Consider the following 17,974-nt stretch of genomic DNA (forward strand, 5'->3'; position numbering starts at 1 on the left):
TTAATTAAAAGCTTTGGTGAACAGGAATGTTTTGGCCTGTCACCCAAAAAAGAAAGCAGTGCCAGTTGTCAGGTGAGCCTCAAGGGGAAGAACATTTGAGAAGTGAGGGGACACCACTGAAAAAGCCCTGGCTCTGGTTGTCACCCACTTCACCTCTAAATGTGGGGGATACAGAGAGCAGGGCTAGAGAGGCAGATCTTAGCTGGTGGGCTGGGAGATACGGGACGAGGCAGTCCTTCAGGTATTATTTATTAGATTGGATTAGATTTATAACCACCCTTCCCAGTCAGGCTCAGGACAGGTTTCATTAAAACCCAACGTAGATCAGAAACAACAAAGCGTTAAAACATTAAAAAAGCTAACAATCCAAGAACATTCTAAAATATGGCATCAAAACAAGAGATATTGCTGTCTCATGGGGGGCCAGTACCCTGAGATACCATGAGATATTGCCACCCTGTACCCAATCCATTTAGGACTTTAAAGGTAAGAACCCATACTTTGAATTATTTCTGAAAACAAAGAAGAAGACTGTAGATTTATACCCTGCACTTCTCTTTGAATCAGTGTCTCAGAGCGTTTTACAATCTCCTTTATCTTCTTCACCCACAACAGACACCCTGTGAGGTGGGTGGGGCTGAGAGAACTCTCCCAGAAGCCACCCTTTCAAGGACAGCTCTGCGGGAGCTATGGCTGCCCAAGGCCATTCCAGCAGCTGCAAGTGGAAGACTGGGGAATCAAAACCAGTTCTCCCAGATAAGAGTCCACACACTAAACCACTACACCAAATTGGCAGCACAACAGAGAAAGGGAGGGCTTGTTCCACCTTAAGCATGAAGTCACATGCTGAGCTCACACTATCCCCTCAGCCTTCCCAGCCACTATGGAACAGCCAGGGCTTCTTTTTTGGAGAAAAAGCCCAGCAGGAACTTATTTGCATATTAGGCCTCACTTCCTGACATCACATTGTTTTCTACAAAACCCAATAGGAACCTACTTGCATATTAGGCCACGCCGCCTGACATCACATTGTTTTACAAATGGTTTTGTACAAAAAAAGCCCAATAGTAATTCATTTACATATTAGGCCACACCCTCTGACATCACCATTGTTCCACATAGGGCTTTTTTGTAGAAAATACCCAGCAGGACCTTATTTGCATATACCCAGCAGGACCTTATTTGCATAGATTGAGAGTGAGCAGTGAAGTGGCCAAGTTTGTGGATGACACAAAATTGTTCAGGGTGGTGAGAACCAGAGAGGATTGTGAGGAACTCCAAAGGGATCTGTTGAGGCTGGGTGAGTGGGCGTCAACGTGGCAGATGCGGTTCAATGTGGCCAAGTGCAAAGTAATGCACATTGGGGCCAAGAATCCCAGCTACAAATACAAGTTGATGGGGTGTGAACTGGCAGAGACTGACCATGAGAAAGATCTTGGGGTCGTGGTAGATAATTCACTGAAAATATCAAGACAGTGTGCATTTGCAATAAAAAAGGCCAATGCCATGCTGGGAATTATTAGGAAGGGAATTGAAAACAAATCAGCCAGTATCATAATGCCCCTGTATAAATCGATGGTGCGGTCTCATTTGGAGTACTGTGTGCAGTTCTGGTCGCCGCACCTCAAAAAGGATATTATAGCATTGGAGAAAGTCCAGAAAAGGGCAACTAGAATGATTAAAGGGCTGGAACACTTTCCCTATGAAGAAAGGTTGAAACGCTTAGGGCTCTTTAGCTTGGAGAAACGTCGACTGCGGGGTGACATGATAGAGGTTTACAAGATAATGCATGGGATGGAGAAAGTAGAGAAAGAAATACTTTTCTCTCTTTCTCACAATACAAGAACTCGTGGGCATTCCATGAAATTGCTGAGCAGACAGGTTAAAACGGATAAAAGGAAGTCCTTCTTCACCCAAAGGGTGATTAACATGTGGAATTCACTGCCACAGGAGGTGGTGGCGGCCACAAGCATAGCCACCTTCAAGAGGGGTTTAGATAAAAATATGGAGCAGAGGTCCATCAGTGGCTATTAGCCACAGTGTGTGTGTGTGTGTTTGTGTGTGTGTGTGTGTGTGTGTGTGTATATATATATATATATATATATATATATATTTGGCCGCTATGTGACATAGAATGTTGGACTGGATGGGCCATTGGCCTGATCTAACATGGCTTCTCTTATGTTCTTACGTTCTTACCATCTGACATCACATTGCTTAAGAACATAAGAGAAGCCATGTTGGATCAGGCCAATGGCCCATCCAGTCCAACACTCTGTATCACACAGTGGCCAATACACACACACACACACACACACACACAGTGGCTAATAGCCACTGATGGACCTCTGCTCCATATTTTTATCCAATCCCCTCTTGAAGCTTGCTATGCTTGTAGCCGCCACCACCTCCTGCGGCAGTGAATTCCACGTTAGTCACTCTTTGGGTGAAGAAGCACTTCCTTTTATCCGTTTTAAACTGACCGTTAAGCAATTTCCAACAAAAAGCCCAACAGGAACTCATTTGCATATTATCCCACACCCTCTGACATCACCATGGTTCTACATAGGGGCTTTTTTTTTTTGGTAGATAAAGCCCAGCAGGACCTCATTTGCAAATTAGGCAACACATCTCGACACCAAGCCAGCTGGAGCTGGATTTCCCTGCGTCCCTGCTAAAAAAAAAAAGCCCTGGGAACAACCATGTGAGGTGGCCAATCGTGATTTGGGAGCCCCACCCTGTTGCCTGCCCAATCCTTGGGATAATGTGGAGTTCCTCTGTGCACTGTGTGCCCCCCGCTGTCACTAAAAGCCCACAGAGGCTGGAACCTCCTTGACAGGGATAAATAATAAATGACTCCTACCTCCTTTTGTTACAGCGTAAAGCTGTCAGTATTGAGAGCGAGACCGGAGACACCTCTCCGTCTAAGTTCACAGCGGACAGCGGGAACCGGGAGCACCGCTGGAAGATCCCGCATTGGCTTCTGCAGTGGAAAATGTCAAGAGGCAGCCATTTTGTAGCTGCCTGTGAAGATGTTCAAACGCTATGTAATGGACCTGACAGCTACAGTCTGTGAAATTTAATGCTCCGACTGCTTATTGATCTTCTCTTTAGCCGAATGCATGAGCCCAGGCGCCTGCACTTAGCACCTGGTCTTTGTACATTAGCACCGTCTTTAGAGTAGCTCTATGAAGGAGGACTTTTGCACAGGCTGCACTCTGCAGCGATTAGGAAGCTTTTAAAATGCAGAAATATATATAGTTGTATCCGAGGGAAGGTCATCGCGTTGGTTGTCGGTGCAGTCCGTAGACATGTCTCCGGTCTGTTTCCCCACCGCCACCTTTTTAAAGAGGATTTCAGTTTGGTCTTCAGAATTGTTTCATGGGTATTCTCCGGGGGTCTTTTTTTAAAAAAAGAAAAAACAAATTGGGGATTTAGTGCAGCCAGCCAGATCTCATCAAATCTTGGAAGCTCAGCAGGGTTGCCTCTGGTTAGCGCTTGGATGGGAGACCACTGAGGGCTGCTGTGCAGAGAATATAAGAACATAAGAAGCCATGTTGGATCAGGCCAATGGCCCATCCAGTCCAACACTCTGTGTCACATAAGAACATAAGAGAAGCCATGTTGGATCAGGCCAATGGCCCATCCAGTCCAACATTCTGTGTCACAGAAGAACCTAAGAGAAGCCATGTTGGATCAGGCCAATGGCCCATCCAGTCCAACATTCTGTGTCACATAGGAGAACCCATGTTGGATCAGGCCAATGGCCCATCCAGTCCAACACTCTGTGTCACACAGTGGCCAAAAAACCCAAGTGCCATCAAGAGGTTCACCAGTGGGGCTAGAAGCCCTCCCACTGTACCCCCCCCCAACAAGAATACAGATCATCACTGTCCCAGACTGAGAATTCCATCAATAAGCTTGTGGCTAATAGCCACTGATGGACCTTTGCTCCATATGTTTATCCAATCCCCTCTTGAAGCTGTAAGAACATAAGAGAAGCCATGTTGGATCAGGCCAATGGCCCATCCGGTCCAACACCCTGTATCACACAGTGACCAATACACACACACACACACACACACACAGTGGCTAATAGCCACTGATGGACCTCTGTTCCAAATTTTTATCCAATCCCCTCTTGAAGCTGGCTATGCTTGTAGCCGCCACCACCTCCCGTGGCAGTGAATTCCACATGTTAATCACCCTTTGGGTGAAGAAGTACCTCCTTTTATCCGTTCTAACCCGACTGCTCAGCAATTTCATTGAACGCCCATGAGTTCTCGTATTGTGAGAAAGGGAGAAAAGGACTTCTTTCTCTACCTTCTCCATCCCATGCGTAATCTTGTCAACCTCTATCCTGTCACCCCGCAGTCGACGTTTCTCCAAGCTAAAGAGCCCCAAGCGTTTTAATCTTTCTTCATAGGGAACGAGTTCCAACCCTTTGATCATTTTAGTTGCCCTTTTTACAAGGCTATAATATCTTTTTGGGGGTGTGGTGACCAGAATTGTACACAGTACTCCAATGGCAATGTCAGACTGACTCTGAATTTTTTTCTTTCCTTGAAAGCCCTCTGGGGTCACCATAATTCGGCTGTGACCTGATGGTATTTTCCACCACCACCACCACCACCACCACCACCACCACCACCAGGAAACACTTGGTTGATGAAACAGACCTTTGGTGCAAATCCAAAGCAAGTGTTTCAGGGGTGTAGAACTCATTTGTTACAAGGGCCGGATCTGACAAATGAGGCCTTGTTGGGCTGAGCCATGTGTGTCATAAAACGCAATGCCAGGAAGCAGAGATGCAAACTTTATAAAGGACACCTTTTTTTAGAAGTGCTTTCTTTGTATCTCTCTCGTGAGATCCAGGGAACCGGGCAAAGGAAGTGCTGCCTCTTTTCCTCTCTCCCCAGGGGACGAGGAGGGGGAAGAGCCTCAGAGGCTTGGCTCACTAGCTCTGCTGTGTGATTGAGAGAGCCTGGCAAAGCAAGCTCTCCCTTCCCCCCGCTTCCTCCCCAATGGAGGAGCCTCAGCCAACGGAGAAAATAGAGGCTTTGCTCTGTAGCTCCTGTGCAATTGAGAAGCCTGGCAAAACAAGCTGTGATGCAGAAGGGAGCAGTAGAGAGGGAGAAGGAAGCAGACTTGTTCAAGGGCTTGATGGGAGCCCTCCGGGGGCCTGCTTTGGTTCCAGGGCTTCATGTTTGGCACCCCTGGTTTACAGGACATCTTAGAGGGAAGCTGGTTCAGTCCGCAGCATTTTGTACAGCAGGTTGATTGACACTATCGTCTGCCTAGAACTGAGGCTGCTGACAACTAGGTAGTGTTGTTAGGCCTTCCTGACCTATTCTCAAGTCTCACTTGTCCTGCCTTTGAGCCTGATGCATATAACATTTTATAGACCCCTAAAAAATTTCAGGCTCGATTGTTTGATGGGCTTCTGGATTGTGTGTGAGACATTAATCATGCACACTAATATTCATCTGTGGACATCCAGCTGGCCCAGAGAAGTGAGACAAGCATACTTGGTGGATTGGATAGGATGGGATGGAAATCTCAGTCTCAGTCCCTGCTGTGCTTAGCCTTCACTTTTAGAGAAGAGTGCCAAACCCAACCAACAGTGCATGCATATGTTGTCATTTTCCAGATGCTTGCATGCACACCTTTTAGGATACAAACTCTACAGCAGGGGTGTCAAATATGCGGTCCAGGGGCAGAATCAGGCCCCCAGAGGTCTCCTATCAGGCCCCCGAACAACTGGCTATCATCTGCTTCCTTCTCCTTCTCTCTTGCTTCCTTCTGCTTAACAGTTTGCTTTGCAAGGCTTGCTCAATCGCACAGGAACTACAGAGCAAAGTCTCTATTTTCTCCATCAGCTGAGGCTCCTCCCTTGGGGAGGAAGGGGAGGGGGAGAGTTTGCTTTTCCAGGCTCACTCAATCGCACAGCAGAGCTACTGAGCCAAGCCTCTCTTCCTTCTATTGGCTGAGACTCCTCCCCCTCCTGGTCCCCTAGGGAAGGAAAGAAAGAGCCAGAGCTTCCTTTGCCCAGTTCCCTGGATCCCATGGGAGAGATACAAAGAAAGCACCTTTAAGACCAACGAGTGCTAATGTTTTAAGCATTTTTTTTTTTAAAAAAATCTTTAATTGTGTTTGTCAGGCTATGGAGATCCGGTCCCCTGGAGGAAAAGGTTCCTTTGGAGGGTAGGCTGTATGGCATTGTACCCCATGGCAGCCCCCCCACATTCCCAGGAGTTTCCCCACCTGGAGCTGTTAACTCTACCCCCCATCCTCCACCAGTGGCCAGAGGGGACTCAACAACTTTAGTATGGCATGCCACCTGCTCTTCCTTCTTCTTCAGCCTCCCATCTGTGAATTGGGGATTGTTATTCCTACTTTGTTGGCTGTCACTCTGGATACAGCTGGTTGACCTAAGGTGTGTGAATCCATTTGTGCTCTAACACCCCAAACCATAGCTTCCTCGGGTGCGTCGGTAAATAGTGGAGCTCTTGTGTGTGATAATTCCCTATTTGGTTCATTGGCGAATTCCCCATTTAGTTTGCCGACACCGAAAAGAGTATGAAAACCTTCGTTGTGAGGGACCTATACATATGTACTTTGGGGCCCCGTACCTGTGAATGATCATTGGCTCATAATCTCAGTGGCTCACATAAATGGCTTTTCAATAACAGCATGGTACTTTTGTCTTTCAGTTGGTTTGGTTTCTCGTAGTTTCTTGGTCTCCTTTCCCCCCCTTGTTAGGCAGGGGATAGTTCTTGTTTTTATTTCAGTGGAAGGCACATTTGAATAACATTGGTTGGACTTCAAGCAGACTCCTGTTTTTAATCCACTCCACCCCCTGAACTCTTGAGTGCCAGCAGAGACACTGCTTGGAATAGTCTTAAATTAGTGTAAGGGATCATCACATGTTTGTGTTGCCAAAAAGTCAACTTTCTTTGAGCATTAATCTTTCAGCCTTGGCTTGATCTCTTTAATAATTTCAATATGTCAACCTTCCCTTGACAGAACACTATCGGCACATAGTATTCCCCCCCCCCCCCCAGGCAGCTCTGTTGCTCAAGCATTATATATATATATATATATTTCCAAAGGAAGAACATTCTCATCCATGTGCCAGACATACCAGTTGGCTTTTAAGCGTCTGAAGACTTTCTAGATGATATATAACAATGAGCTGAAGTTGTTCCGTCCCTCCTTTTCTTTGGATTGAATGTAAGACTGGGGAAAAAGAACAAAGATGCTCTGGACACCAAGTACTTTATTTCTTTCAGTAACGTAATTACTTGTGACGGAAGGTTCGCAAATCATACCGGGAGATCCTTGACTGCCAAGTTCGAATTGCTGCAGAGTATAGTGGAACTGGTTCTCAGCTAGAATTGGCCCGCATGGAACGTGATGCTCCAACAGTTAAACATCTTTGCTGTCATCCAGCGTATTTTTGGGGCACCGATCTTGATGTTGACTTCTAAAACTTTGAAGCCGCTGAGCATCAGGTTTTGGTCTCCCAAATTGCTTGTTTGTTGAGATCAGCAATCATCAGAGAACCTCGTTCAAGGGAAGAAGAAGATGAAGATATTGGATTTATATCCCGCCCTCCACTCCGAAGAGTCTCAGAGCGGCTCACAATCTCCTTTCTCTTCCTCCCCCACAACAGACACCCTGTGAGGTAGATGAAGATATTGGATTTATATCCCGCCCTCCACTCCGAAGAGTCTCAGAGCGGCTCACAATCTCCTTTCTCTTCCTCCCCCACAACAGACACCCTGTGAGGTAGATGAAGATATTGGATTTATATCCCGCCCTCCACTCCGAAGAGTCTCAGAGCGGCTCACAATCTCCTTTCTCTTCCTCCCCCACAACAGACACCCTGTGAGGTAGATGAAGATATTGGATTTATATCCCGCCCTCCACTCCGAAGAGTCTCAGAGCGGCTCACAATCTCCTTTCCCTTCCTCCCCCACAACAGACACCCTGTGAGGTAGATGAAGATACTGGATTTATATCCCGCCCTCCACTCCGAAGAGTCTCAGAGCGGCTCACAATCTCCTTTCCCTTCCTCCCCCACAACAGACACCCTGTGAGGTAGATGAAGATATTGGATTTATATCCCGCCCTCCACTCCGAAGAGTCTCAGAGCGGCTCACAATCTCCTTTCCCTTCTTCCCCCACAACAGACACCCTGTGAGGTAGATGAAGATATTGGATTTATATCCTGCCCTCCACTCCGAAGAATCTCAGAGTGGCTCACAATCTCCTTTACCTTCCTCCCCCACAACAGACACCCTGTGAGGTAGATGAAGATATTGGATTTATATCCCGCCCTCCACTCTGAAGAGTCTCAGAGTGGCTCACAATCTCCGTTATCTTCCTCCCCCCACAACAGACACCCTGTGAGGTAGATGAAGATACTGGATTTATATCCCACCCTCCACTCCGAAGAGTCTCAGAGCGGCTCACAATCTCCTTTCCCTTCCTCCCCCACAACAGACACCCTGTGAGGTAGATGAAGATATTGGATTTATATCCCGCCCTCCACTCCGAAGAGTCTCAGAGCGGCTCACAATCTCCTTTCCCTTCTTCCCCCACAACAGACACCCTGTGAGGTAGATGAAGATATTGGATTTATATCCCGCCCTCCACTCTGAAGAGTCTCAGAGCGGCTCACAATCTCCGTTATCTTCCTCCCCCCACAACAGACACCCTGTGAGGTAGATGAAGATACTGGATTTATATCCCACCCTCCACTCCGAAGAGTCTCAGAGCGGCTCACAATCTCCTTTCCCTTCCTCCCCCACAACAGACCCCCTGTGAGGTAGATGAAGATATTGGATTTATATCCCTCCCTCCACTCCGAAGAGCCTCAGAGCGGCTCACAATCTCCTTTCCCTTCCTTCCCCACAACAGACACCCTATGAGGTAGATGAAGATATTGGATTTATATCCTGCCCTCCACTCCGAAGAGTCTCAGAGCGGCTCACAGTCTCCTTTACCTTCCTCCCCCACAACAGACCCCCTGTGAGGTAGATGAAGATATTGGATTTATATCCCACCCTCCACTCCGAAGAGTCTCAGAGCGGCTCACAATCTCCTTTACCTTCCTCCCCCACAACAGACACCCTGTGAGGTGGGTGGGGCTGGAGAGGGCTCTCACAGCAGCTGCCCTTTCAAGGACAACCTCTGCCAGAGCTATGGCTGATCCAAGGCCATGCTAGTAGGTGCAAGTGGAGGAGTGGGGAATCAAACCCGGTTCTCCCAGAGTCCGTGCACTTCGCCACTACACCAAACTGACTCTCCAAAGGATGACTCCTTTCAGAATTATTTCTGTTGCTAGCAGAGAGGACGGGGGCTCTTCTGCAGAGGCACCCAGTTTCTGGAATGTCTTCTCTAGAGCAGCCATTCCCACCTTTTTGACATGGTGATCCGCAAGTCGAAAGGTACCTTGTAAGGTGGCCTACGAATCCGAAGGTACTTGGCATGGCATCAAACAAAAACGGAGCATGCGCAGATTGAGAAAATGGTAAAAGCTTGGGACTCACATTCACAGCCTTTCCAGCACACAGTTTGGGAACACAGTGCTCTAGATCAGGGGTGTCGAACTCATTTGTTATGAGGGCCGGATCTGACAAAAATGAGACCTTGTTGGGCTGGGCCATGTCGAGCCAGGCTATGTGTATATCTATTTAAGATTAAGTAGCAGAGATATAAACTTTATAAAGGACACAGACAAACACAATTATATATTTTAAAAACCCTTAAAATAAAACATGCTTCAAATATTAGCATTCATTAGTCTTAAAGGTGCTTTCTTTGTATCTCTCCCATGGGATCCAGGGAGCTGGGCAAAGGAAGCTCTGGCACTTTTCTTCCTTCCCCAGGGGACCAGGAGAGGGAGGAGCCTCAGCCAATAGAAGGAAGAGAGGCTTGGCTCAGTAGTTCGGCTGTGCGATTGAGAGAGCCTGGAAAAGCAAGCTGCAAAGCAGAAGGAAGCGAGAGAGAGGGAGAAGAAAGCAAATGACAGCCAGCTGCTTGGGGGGGGGGGGCTGATAGGAGCCCTCTGAGGGCTTGATTCAGCCCCTGGGCCACATGTTTGACATCTCTGCTAATTTCAGTTAGATTTGTGTCCAGGAGCACATGAGAGACCCGGATTTTGGGAGTATAAGCTTTTGACAGTCAAATCTCCCTTTGTCAGATCTAGATATATTTAACTGCTGTAGATACCTGTACTTGATCCACGGGTTATGTGCATGCGTGAGACAGAGAGAATATTGGAATGGGTCAAACACAAGACTGGAAGCAACTTGTATTGCTTTGTTTCAAGAAGCTACACCTAAAAACAAATTAGCAGCCAGGATGTATTTTGTGGGCCATTGGAAAGAATATCACTCAGCGGGTATATTTAGTTTGCAAGCTCGGCTGATTCTCAATATGCAAAAAATTGTAATTCCATTATTAGCACGATTGACTTTCCATCAGACAAGCCAGCACAAGTACGTTTTCAGTAGTTACCGAACAGAGAGGGTAAACTTGTGAGAACGCAGAGTACACAAGCGGCTGTGGCATCAAACAGAAGCTGACAAAATTACATATGAAGTTCATTATGGTAATTGGTAGTCCCGTCAAGAAGCTATCAAGGGCAGAATGCAAGCTTGTTAACTTTGGGGAACTCTCTGGTGTAAAGATAAATAATAAAAAGGGTGTGCAGCGTCTGCTTTGAAAATATTTGCTTAACATTCACAGGATTCCTGAGAGGTTTCACCTTCTAATCAACCGTGGAGGCAACGATACGGTAACAATATACCTGCAAAATATGGATTTTGCGGGCCAGAGAAAGTGGCAGACAAGAGCAACCAAGTATCTAGGTTTCTAGCATAACTTTATTGAATGTCTGAAAGACTTATAGTTATCTAATTCATTTGCACACCACCTCTCTCCCTGGTGGGGACCCCACCTTATTTCTCAAACCAGACTTTCAAATATGAATGGTGTTTGTGGAAATAGGAAAGGAACTTTATGGGTTGGAATAGGTCTCCTTCACTCTTAGTTCAGTGCAGTGGTTAAGTGCACAGACTCTTACCTGGGAGAACCGGGTTTGATTCCCCACTCCTCCACCTGCAGCTGCTGGAATGGCCTTGGGTCACCCATAGGTCTCGCAGCGTTGTCCTCGAAAGGGCAGCTTCTGGGATAGCCCTCTCAGCCCCACCCGCCTCACAGGGTCTCTGTTGTCGGGGAGGAAGGTAGAGGAGATTTTAAGCCACTCGGAGTGGAGGGCAGGGTATAAATCCAATATATTATTCTTCATCATCTTCTTAGTCCTGGAGATGATGGCTTCAAGTGACAATTCAGTATTCACGGTGAGGTGCGGTAGGAAAGTATCCAGTCTCTTGGTCCTTGTGGCAGTTTTTTGGCACGACTGAATAGGCAAAAAAATCTCAGAAGGTTATAATCCTTTTGATAGAAGGAATTCTTCAAAAATAATCCCTCTGATATAGGGTCTTTCACAGCTGTAGTTCCAACTGAGGAAAGAAATGCTTATTCCTAGCTGTTGAATATCCAGCCATTTTCCTTCCAGTTGGGTGTAGTGGTTAAGTGCACGGACTCTTATCTGGGAGAACCGGGTTTGATTCCCTACTCCTCCACTTGCAGCTGCTGGAATGGCCTTGGGTCAGCCATAGCTATTGCAGGAGTTGTTCTTGAAAGGGCAGCTGCTGTGAGAGCCCTCTCAGCCCCACCCACCTCACAGGGTGTCTGTTTGGGGGGGAGAAGATATAGGAGATTGCTCTGAGTCTCTGATTCAGATAGAAGGGTGGGGATATAAACCTGCAGTCTTCCTCCTCCTCTTCTTCTTGTTCTTCTTCCAAAACTGGATCTTTTTTTTAATATTCTCCTGCCACTCAAGTCCTTGTCCTCTTTGACCGTGGAGCAGCATAGGGGATTTCACAAGAGCGCCCCAGGGTCTGGGGGGGGGGGGCGGTTGGCCAGCAATCCTGTTGACCCCTACAGGGCCGTAGTCAGCAATAATGGGAAGTTTTGTCTTATTAGTTCTTCAGAGGAGTACAATCCTCGGCCCATGGATGGACTTATTATGCCTGAGTTGTGGCCGTATGATCCTTCCTGTTTGGTCTGGTGCTGGTACAAGCACAGCGGCCGTTGCGTGCAGGGTTCCTTTTCAGCGTCTCTTGTGAATTTAGTGTAACATCCAATTTGGGTTTGTGTGTGTGTTTGTTTTTTTTGGAAAAATAGGTAAGCTCTTTCGTTTGACACGCCCTTGCCATGTGGCAAATTGTCACGTGCGATCGTCAGCTTGCTTTGACGTTGCCTGAAACAGTTGTGCAAATGGTGATACCCAGGACTTTTTATTATGGAAAGAGAGGTGCCAGAACTCTCAAGAGGGAAATGAAGGAAAAACACACAGGTGGCCCTCATGAAATTTTAAACGTTTTTTCTTTGAAAATTTTGTTTCCACAAAGAGGTTCCGGAAGTCCGTTCTGCTGCATTCCCCCCGGGTGGGGGGGGGGGAACCCCTGGTGATATCTAATCATTTAGCTCTTCCAACTGAAGAAGAAGATATTGGATTTAGAAGATACTGGATTTATATCCCACCCTCCACTCCGAAGAGTCTCAGAGCGGCTCACAATCTCCTTTACCTTCCTCCGCCACAACAGACACCCTGTGAGGTAGATGAAGATATTGGATTTACATCCCGCCCTCCACTCCGAAGAGTCTCAGAGCGGCTCACAATCTCCTTTACCTTCCTCCCCCACAACAGACACCTTGTGAGATGGGTGGGGCTGGAGAGGGCTCTCCCAGCAGCTGCCCTTTCAAGGACAACCTCTGCCAGAGCTATGGCTGACCCAAGGCCATTCCAGCTGGTGCAAGTGGAGGAGTGGGGAATCAAACCCGGTTCTCCCAGATAAGAGTCCACGCACTTAACCACTACACCAAACTGGCTCTCCAGTTCTTCCTGTTGTAGAATAATGGGTGGCAGTTTCTACAGGTTCCCCTTCCTGCTTCTGACCCCACTTACGGTGTTCCACAACTTCCACTGACCTCCCCCCACCATCAAAATTTGGATGGGGCTCAGTGTCCATGGCACAGAATAGTAAGCTGCAGTACTGCAGTCCAAGCTCTGCTCACGACTTCAGTTCGATCTCAGTGGAAGCTGGGTTCAGGTCGCCATCTCAGGGTTGACTCAGCCTTCCATCTTTCCGAGGTTGGTAAAATGAGTATCCAATTTGCTGGGGGGAAAGTGTAGATAATTGGGGAAGGCAATGGCAAACCACCCTGTAAAAAGTCTCCCATGAAAACGTTGCAGTGCGACATCACCCCAGAGTCAGAAACGACTGGTGCTTGCACAGGGGACTGCCTTTACCTTCAGCAAGCCCTGTGCAGCAGAGTGCTAAGCTGCAGTACTGGAGTCCAAGCTCTGCTCACAACCTGAGTTTGATCCTGGCGGAAGCTGGGTTCAAGTAGCTGGCTCGAGGTTGACTCAGCCTTCCATCCTTCCGAGGTCGGTCAAATGAGTCCCCAGCTTGCTGGGGGGAAAGTGTAGAGGACTGGGGAAGGCAATGGCAAACCACCCTGGAAAAAGTCTGCCATGAAAACATCTTGATGTGACGTCACCCCATGGGTCTGTAATGACCTGGTGCTTGCACAGAAGACTATCTTTACTTTTTTTTTTTAACAGTGTCTGTAGGAACGGGAAACAGGCAAGTCTTACTCCACAAAGTCAGCAGATGGTTGGATGCTTACCATTACTAATGCTATGTTTGCATCTCACTGTCGGCTTGTGGTAGCAAGAAGGGAATGGGGTATTACTGTTCAAGGACAAGGAAGTCCTGTCGTCTTTTGGTTTTTCTGTTATGCTCGTGTTTACACAGGTGAAGCGCGCTCATCCATTTCAAACGCCGGCAGGCAAACAAGAATCGAGTGTGTCCCGTGCTTATGTTGTGTAGCCTTGGCAGTTACAGGGAGACGAAAACAAAGCCATTTGGATGCTTCAGACTTTCTAGCCCATGAGTGAAATGCACACGTATCACACCCGTGCGAAGATTTCTCAGCCCCAAAGTGTTTTCTCTTTGACGTCGTCTAAAAATGGCCATTTGCCTTGAACTACTTTATGAAGGTTTTTTTGGAAGGAGATGCGATCTTCCTTCCCCAATCGCTGCCCAGTACTTGTGCTGACGGATACTGAAAGCAAGAGGGGAGCCAATGAGGCAACCTCTTCATTGACTTGCCTGGGACAAACAGTTTTTGGAGCCAGTATTCCCAGAACCATCTCTTGCAGCATCCATTCCAGTTTGGTGTGGTGGTTAAGTGTGTGGACTCTTATCTGGGAGAACCGGGTTTGATTCCCCACTCCTCCACTTGCAGCTGTTGGAACGGCCTTGGGTTAGCCATAGCTCTCGCAGAGCTGTCCTTGTAAGGGCAGCTTTTGGGAGAGCTCTCTCAGCCCTATCCACCTCACAGGGTGTCTGTTGTGGGAGAGAAAGGTAAAGGAGATTGTGAGCTGCTCTGAGATTCTGAAGTTTGAAGTGGAGGGCAGGATATAAATCCAGTGTCGTCGTCTTCTTATTACATTGCAATATATAATGAAATAATTATACAACTCACGGCCCGGGGGTTGGGGACCCCTGCTTTAAAGGAACTTTGATGTTCAGAGGCAATGCACCTCTGAATACCGATTGGTGGGGAGTGGAGCAACAATAAGGGGAGCTTTCCAGGGGGCATCTGGTTAGCCACTGTGGGAAACAGGATAGTGTACACAGTGGCCCACCCCTTTCTTCATCTTGTTCTACCACCACATTTGGAACTAGATGGTGCACTTGATGAACCATTAGTCCATCCCTCTGTTGATTTCTTTCTGTTACCACACCGGGCTTTGAAAATTCATTAGACACTGGATAGTACACTCAATGGACCATTGGTCCACTGCTCTTTTCATCTCCTTTCACCACCGCACAAGGCTTTTGAAAACTAATTTGGAACAAGACGGACCATTGGTCTACCCCTCTGTTCATTTCCTTGCATTACCACACCGGGCTTTTGAAAACCTATATGACACTGGATAGTACACTCAAATCAAATCAAAATCAAATCAAATTTTATTCTTATATCCCGCCCTCCCCCGCCAAAAGGTGGGCTCAGGGTGGCTCACAGACATGGCGCGCCATGATTTAGTTAAAACAGATAAACAATACTTTAAATATGGCACAGTTACATAAATTAATTAAAATAAATAAAAATAGGTGCTATAAATTCTATCAATCCCAGTTACATCGTATCATACATCAGTTTCAATTATACAAAAGATGGCTAAAGTTGCAATAATTTAATCAGTTCGGTCTGGTCCTAATTCCAATGCGAGCTGAAAAAGAGAGGTTTTGCAAGCCTCTCTGTGCACTCAATGGACCACTGATCCACTGCTGTTTTCATCTTCTTTCACCACCACACAAATTTGGAACAAGATGGACCCTTGCTGGGGGGTAATTGCTGTGTTCCACTTATTCTGTCCCATCACCACTCAAGGCTTTTGAAAACCCACGAGAAACCGAGCGGTGCACTCAATGGACCACTGGTCCGCCCCTCTTCTTTGCCCACCCCTCAAGTTTTGTGAAGCCCCATGGCGTATGTGTGCTGATGCCCATGCTACTTCTGCCTGTTGTTTTCTAGTTTGCCAGCTATCTCCATTTTGTACTGCCTTCACCATACCTGTTGAGACGCAACACACACACACAGCCCAGCCAGTTGGCAAAGCTGGCTCTTTTGATTTTCCTTGCCTCTTCTCCCCCCACCCCCTTTCCTTCTCTTTTTCTCCCCTTGTTTTGTTTTGGAAGAATTTGCGAGTAGCTTGATGTATTTGACACGTGTGTGACAGCTCCTGGTATATGAGAAGGCCTGTGGTGTTCCCCCCCCTCCCAGCTGTGTGTATTTGTCTGTAGATCAAGCAGAAGAGGAGCTGCTTAGTCAGATCTGACAATCAAATGTGAGTCGGTTTTTACCTTCGCTCAAGAGTGCATTTTAATGCTGCGTGCTTTTGCCAAGACCTTAACATTTGACAAAGGAATTGTCAGTATTTCTTTCCCTCCCCCCCCCCCCTCGCTTCTCCTCCGTTTGCTACTCTGCGTGTTTGAAATCTTTTCTTTACCGGTTCAGCGTCTTTTCATCGTACAACGTGAAAATAAAAGTTTAGGGGGGGAAAAAAAAGAAGTATCTGTTCCGAAGCTTAGCGAAATCAGCTCAGCTGTTTAAAGTGTGCTTTAACGCTGCAAATAATGTTAATATATCTTTGTGTGCGTGTGTGCGCTGTATCTGGCGTAGGTATACGGGAGCTTAAAAAGTCTTGTGACTTGGAAATGCAGACTGCAAATGTATTATTTGCTAACTCAAAAAAAAAAAACAAACCTGCCGCCTTGTTTTTGTCGCTAACCCCATGTTATTGTCTGTTTATAATGTTTCCCATAGAGGACTGTCAACTCTGAAGAGATCAGACCCCATGCCTCTTTTGTATATTTTAATGCCTTTTATGTCTGTCTGTGGAAGAGCTACGCAGCTAAGAAAGAGTGCAGATAGATAAGTCAGCCTTACAGGGAACGGGTGGCGAAAGGCTTGAGTTTGCGGTCCTACACCCTTCTGAGCTCACTTGACTTCAAAGGGGTAACTCTGTTAAAGGATTCCGCTGACTGACAGATGTAGAAAACATATTTAAAATACCAACACAAACCACTTTTGAAAATAGAACAAAGTTCGAGTCCAGTGGCACCTTGAAGACTAACGAAGTTTAATTTTTGGTATAAGCCGGGGTGGAATTCTAGCGGGAGCTCCTTTGCATATTAGGCCACACCCCCTGATGTAGCCAATCCTCCAAGAGCTTAGAAGGTTCTTTTTTTGTAAGCTCTTGGAGGATTGGCTACATCAGGGGTGTGTGGCCTGATATGCAAAGGAGCGCCTGCTAGAATTCCACCCCTGGTATAAGCTTTCGTGTTCATGCGCAGGAATTGAACTTTGTTGTTTTTAAAGGTGCCGTTGGATTCAAACTTTGTTCTGTTGCTTCAGATCAACATGACTACCTGGTTTTGAAAATGCAAAAGAAAAAAGGAGGGAGGGATTTGTTCTTCCTGCACCCTGGGCTTTGAACCCCCAGTTTTCCGCCCCACCTAACTTTCAGCAGGAAAAGACAATAAATAATGCTAGGAAAAGCTGAAGGCAGCAGGAAAGAGAAGACCCAATGTGAGATGGATTGACTCCATCAAGGAAGCCTCAACTCTTAGTTTGCAAGACCGGAGCAAGGCTGTTGATGAGAGGACATCTTGGAGGACGTTAAATTCATAGGGTTGCCATAAGTTGGAAGTGGCTTGATATCCCTTAACACACAACACAACATGAGAACATAAGAGAAGCCATGTTGGATCAGGCCAATGGCCCATCCAGTCCAACACTCTGTGTCACAGAAGAACATAAGAGAAGCCATGTTGGACCAGGCCAATGGCCCATCCAGTCCAACACTCTGTGTCACCGAAGAACATAAGAGAAGCCATGTTGGATCAGGCCAATGGCCCATCCAGTCCAACGAGAGCCAGTTTGGTGTAGTGGTTAAGTGTGCGGACTCTTATCTGGGAGAATCGGGTTTGATTTCCCACTGCTCCACTTGCACCTGTCGGAATGGCCTTGGGTCAGCCACAGCTCTCAGAGGAGTTGTCCTTGAAAAGGCAGCTGCTGTAAGAGAACTCTCAGCCCCACCTACCTCACAGGGTGTCTGTTGTGGGGGAGGAATATAAAGGAGATTGTGAGCCACTCTGAGATTTGGAGTGGAGGGAAGGGTATAAATCCAATATCATCATCATCACCACCACCAGCACTCTGTGTCACAAAGTGGCCAAACCCCCCCAGGTGCCATCAGGAGGTCCATCAGTGGGGCCAGGACACTAGAAACCATCCCACTGTTGCCCCTCCCAAA

The 17,974-nt window shown here is 47.1% G+C and overlaps 1 protein-coding gene across 3 annotated transcripts in view; it reads left to right on the forward strand.

Moving 5' to 3' along the window:
* The window catches only part of FTO (FTO alpha-ketoglutarate dependent dioxygenase), a 427,953-nt gene that overhangs the window by 74,456 nt on the left and 335,523 nt on the right, over positions 1 to 17,974 (forward strand). The window contains exon 1 of one of the 3 annotated variants that reach the window (XM_060253577.1): positions 15,984 to 16,003. The exons of the other annotated variants lie outside the window; for them this stretch is intronic. The gene's annotated coding sequence lies outside the window, so the exon portion shown is untranslated. Of the gene's footprint in view, positions 1 to 15,983; positions 16,004 to 17,974 lie in introns of those variants that run through there. 3 annotated transcript variants of the gene reach the window in all.

Source organism: Heteronotia binoei, chromosome 14, assembly GCF_032191835.1.
Source record: "Heteronotia binoei isolate CCM8104 ecotype False Entrance Well chromosome 14, APGP_CSIRO_Hbin_v1, whole genome shotgun sequence".
Taxonomy (NCBI): Eukaryota; Metazoa; Chordata; class Lepidosauria; order Squamata; family Gekkonidae; genus Heteronotia; species Heteronotia binoei.